The sequence below is a fragment of the Dipteris shenzhenensis genome, chromosome 27, assembly GCF_047967505.1.
Source record: "Dipteris shenzhenensis isolate YYH24624 ecotype China chromosome 27, Dip_SZ_1.0, whole genome shotgun sequence".
Classification (NCBI taxonomy): domain Eukaryota; kingdom Viridiplantae; phylum Streptophyta; class Polypodiopsida; order Gleicheniales; family Dipteridaceae; genus Dipteris; species Dipteris shenzhenensis.
The window spans coordinates 44,483,322-44,488,709 of record NC_141622.1 but is presented as its reverse complement, the minus strand read 5'-3'; positions in this window follow the sequence as shown (position 1 = coordinate 44,488,709).

The following is a 5,388-nucleotide window of genomic DNA, read 5'->3' as shown; positions in this document are numbered from 1 at the left end:
ACTTTTTTAAGGATACAAATGCAAGTATTGCTAGCACCTACGATTCAAATCCATTTGATTTGCCAAGTTTCCATAAGGAATTAAGAATTCTTTGACTACTCAAATATTCAAGTACCAGCACCTACGATTCAAACCCGATAGTATAAATACTAATAAAACTTCATTTGAAGAAAAGTTTCTTACCACTTGATTTGCGAAGTATCCATAAGGAATTAAGAATTCTTCGACTACTCAAATATCCGAGTAATTAAATGCTAATTATTCCTAAGAAGAGTGTAATAGTAATTAAAGAACTTGGAGATCCTCAACACAATTAGGATGACCTATTTTAGAAACTAGGAAAAGCACTCAACTTCAAGGATTTACATAATTTCTCAAACCTAAGTATTTGTCCACCCAAAGAGTCTAATACAATCACATCCACTATTGTACCTTGATTGAAGTTTTGGAGAATTTTTTAGAGTGTATGGTTTGTTGCAAGTGTAGCAATATGGATTCTTGCCAAACTAAATCATGGGTCCCTTATACAATAGGAACCTCTTCCACTAACCCTCTTTTTAGTACGTTTGTAATCATTAGCGCTCTACTCCTCTATAATTATCTTATGAATTAGAATGTGTTGTATGGGAAGGAGAGTGCACTATTACTAAAATACTATGAACTAAGAATAATTAAGATCAAGATAAAGAACACAATAGCTGTAATAAGAGTAGAGAATTTTATTTTTAACTTATCAACACTAGATGAGTCAACAATTAGACAAAGTAACAACTCATGCACAATTCATAAAGTCATTTGTAACTTTTAGCTTTGCAAAAGGTATGAAACCTTGCCTTTGGTGTAAAAATGCCATCAACAATATGATGATATTTGACATTTGACTAGAGGCAAACCAATAATATGTTGGATTTACAAATTGCAAAACAACTATACTTGTTGTTAACAAGAAAATCACTATGTTGAAATCAAAACATGACATGAAATACTTATGTTGCTAAGACTGTAGGCATGGGTGAGGTCATGTGCACTACAGAGGCTGCCTGAGACGTCATGGCGGTATAGAAAGGGATGAAGAGCTTATCTCTGGGCAACCATGGCTTATACTTGGACTTCTTCTTGAGCATGAAGAAGAACAAGAGGTGAAGTAAAAGCTAATGACAAAGCAGGAAAGGAAGCTGATGACGAAGCAGGAAGGTGAGTGATGACAAGGCAAGAAAGGAAGCAAGAAGGGAAGGGGAGCTGGTGACGAGGTAGGGGAGCTGTTGTCGAGGTGTTGGCAAGCCCGCTGAGAGATAACGAGATAGTGGGGCATAAACTGTCTGAGGGGGGGGTTTCCTAACACTTCCGGAAGTATTACCGGAGGCCTAGGGCCACTGGTGCGAGAAGCGAGTAAGACGTGCCATAAGTGTCACTGATGGTACGTAGGTGAGTGCTTGTCGATGGTGTCAACTATGTGCAAGCGGTAGATGGTGTCAACTATGTGCAAGCGGTACAAGTGCTGAAGTGATGTGAGCAAGAAGAAGACCAAAGCGGAACAACATCATGAAAGCCATCCCTCGACATGAACAGCAAAGAACTTCAACCACATGACACAGGTCCGTTGTACCAGGTGAAGGGAGAGGAGGGAAGGAGAACACAACGAAAAGAGATTTTAGAGTAGCGAGCAAGATGGGAAGTAGCATAACTCATTAGAAAGCAAGATGACTGATACACTCCCAGAAGATACACACGAGGTGAGCTCTTGACTCTAGCCTCTCACTTCCTCACTCCCGCCTCTCGCCCCTCCAGAAAAGTCCCTCTCCCCTTTCCCTTTCCCCCTCTTCACCTTCTCCTCCTCTGCTCCACCCCCAGCTACCAATCTCCTCTCCTTCTTCCTATTGGATGTCTTCTTGCACCCTTAGCCATCCTTAGCCATTCCACCGTTTGTGGGCCGCTCTGTCCTTGATGGCTTCCGCAACATCCAGCCTGTTCTGGGTCAGTGAATCCCATGCTCCATGTGTTCTCCTGTGCTCCTGACACTAGTTGGTTGAGAGGGTTGGTGCACCACCTATGCCTCTTAACTGTTGGACTGCTTCCCATGTGCACCAACAGGTGTATCCCGTGTACCATTGTGCCAATACTTCCCTCTGATTGACTTTGACCATGGTGAGTCGAGGTTGAGGTTTGGCACTCTTCAGTCATGTATTGCTTCCGTCATACCCAAGTCATATCTAGGTCAAGTCATGTCCAAGTCAAGTCCATGTCATGTCCAAGTCATGTCCATGTCAAGTCATGTCATGTCCAAGATGTGAACACATGCGAACACACTGTGACTAGGTATGACCAAGGTCTAACAACTTGGCATGTTGTTGAGGTGACCATGACGTGACCCAAGTGTGACTCTTGGTGGGTCGCCATAAACTTTGAGTACAACAGATCCCCCGCCACTATCATTCACCATCCCGGTGAATGACCTAGGATCTTGTGAGAGAAAGTTAAGTGTAAATTACAAATAAGAAAGTGACCTTGGGGTTGACATCCCAAAACTGAAAAGAAAGGGCTCATGGCCTTACAACTGTAAAACTGAAAAAAAAAACTGGCTCATGGCCATACAACTCCAAATTCCTTATTTACATGAGAATCCAAATGTACAGAGTTCGCAAAAAGAAATGCCGAACTAAAAGATCCAGGAGCTACTGCTTGCTGGATGAAAGTCAGGGAGGGGGAGGGGGTGGGTGTGGTGGGTGTGCTGATGTTCCAGGGCTGGTCTTTGCCTCTTCCTCGATTGTGTCCATGAGGTTGCGGATGTCCTCGTATTTGGATTTATACCTGTGGTAGCCAGACCTGTAATGTTCACATCGAGATTTGAGAGCAGCATTTTCATCTTGCAGCCCATGGAAGTTGTCCTGCAACTTGGAATGTGAAACTTGGAGATGGTCTTCTGCCTCACGAATCTGCTTCATTTGACTCCGCACCACCTCCACCTATTGATCCACAGTATGCTTATCCGCAGCTAGTGAGGTGTATCTGTCTTGTAGGGCGGCAAGCTCCCACTGGATTTGAGCCTGTTGGGCTGAATGATTGTCCTCCAAAACTTTCTTGGTGGCTGTCCACTCTGCCTCCTTTGCTACAAGACATTGCTGAAACTCATCGTGCTGAGTTTTCCACGCAGCCTCCCTTGCCTGTAGAAGTGCTCCCCACTCCGCTTCTTTCCTTTGCAATGTTGTATCCCATTCTTTATGCATGCTGGCTACCTGCTTCTCATGTTCCAAGCGGAGGTGTTGCTTCTGTGATAGAAGCTTGCAAACCTGACCCGTAGTATTAAAGAGGGAGGCACCCATCTGAATGAAGCTGTCATCTATAATGCGCTGAGCCATATGAAGGGACCTTTTAACCCATGCATACCTGTCTCGATAGGTCATTCGGTCAGCCATGTCAATAAGTTCGCCATATTCCTCGAAGGCTGCTTTCATCCCCTCTTGCTCTGGGTCCTCGAGAGCTGCCACTGGAGCCAGTGTGTCGATGTCTAGGTAACAGCTTGGAGCTTGGGATACATTCTTGTTGGAAGCGATTGTCTCTTGCAAGGGAAGTGTGAAAATTTGGTCCAGGTCCTCCTCCTCCATGCAAACAGGAGACCGCTTCCGCTTTAATGCATACAGCAGCCGTTTGTGTTCCTGGCTCTGTTCCTCCATCTGGGCCTCATGGGTGAATAGATCTCCTGAGGAGGTTGCGAAGTAGGTATCCAACATATCATTTTGAGGAAGTGGAGGACAATCCACTTGAAAAGGTATCTTACCCCCAGCAAAAATAACCTCGCCAGGTCGAGTTTCCAGTAAGTCCTGTTCAGCAGCCTCCATACTTGGTTTAGGGGTCAATCATCGAGACACCCGGGGTGGTGTCTTCGCATCACCAGTGGCTCCCAAAGTAAGATTCAAGTTCAATAACCTGTGTCGCTCTGATGCCTCTCCATCAAGAGATTCCAAGGCAGAGGTGCCTGCTGCCGTAACTTCTGTCGAGGGATCCCCCTGAGTTGGGGGGTTAATGTGCATATCTTTGCACCCTACTGACCCTGATGAGATGATCGGAGGGGAAATGGTCATGACTGCGGTTGAGGTAAGTGGTAATGTCCTACCATGGTGGGTGAGACCTGAGGAGGGCAAGGGAGTGACCGGAAGAACATCATCAGGGAAATCAAAATCTGCCTCGAAGGGGATGGATGGAGAGGCGACTCCTGCATGAGCAACTGATGGCAAAGCTCCAGAGGCTGGCCCAAGAGGGAATGGCTCAGAAACCTATGCTGCAGATGTGGGTGGAGCAAGAGTGGGAATGGGGACTGGAGATGCAGATGTGGGGGGAGCAAGAGTGGGAATGGGGACTGGAGAGGAAGAGAGGACAGAGACTGATGCAGCAGAGGCCGAGGATACTGGGGCCGCACGAAGGGCCAGTGGAGCTGATCTCAAGTGGGGGATCATAGGAGCGGAAGGTGGGAAGTGAGGAGAAGATGAAGTATGTGAAGGTGGAGGAAAAAGTGCAAGTGTTGCAGCCCGCCACTGGTGCAAGAGGTAGGTGAGGTGAGGTCCACAAGTACAGGTGTGTGTGCTTCGGCGTGTGCGATTTCGAACAGTGGCCCGGAATGTTGAATAAAAGAGGGATGCAAAATCATACTGAGTGATGGTGAAGAGAGCATTGAGAGCAGGACGGATACCTTTCGTGATGTAGTAATGCCCGGGTGCTGAATAGAAGCGAGTGAAGAAGTAGCATGTGATCACTGCTTCTCTGCTTCCATCTTCCAAAACCTTTTTGCAATCATATCCCCTCCTGTTGGGTTTGCACTGTGAAAGGAATGAAAGGAGATGTGGTGAATCGTCGAAAGGAGGCTGAATAGGGAGAGCAGGGAGCCCCATGTACTGTGAGACCAAATTGGGTGTGAGAAGCTGCCTGGAGCCCATGAACTCAAAAGTGTCTGTGACAGAGTCATAAGATCTTATGAATCCTGTACACAGTTCCACATCAACAGGAGAGAAGATGACCTTGTCGAACTCAGTTAGATTGAGGGTCTAGATCTCGGAAGATGTCAATACCGAGGATAGTTTGAGGTTCGGATCAAGAAGAGGTTTAAACATAACCCGAACGTGGGAGAGGGGAGGGGTGGTTATCGAAGGGCTCTGTATCTCCATTGGCCCACCCGACCCTTCTGAATGTGGTCTCCGTGTAGAGGGGGTGTAATCTGAGCCCCCATGGTCGGAAGAAGAGGCACTGGAGCTCTGAGAGTGGAAAAGAACCCCCCGCTGCTATCTTGATTGCGGTGGCTCTCCATCCGAGATGATAGTTATGTCCGGACCAAGATGGGAATGCATCACTGATGAAGTCGCTCCTGCTAATGAAGTCGGCCCTACCGATGAAGTTGGC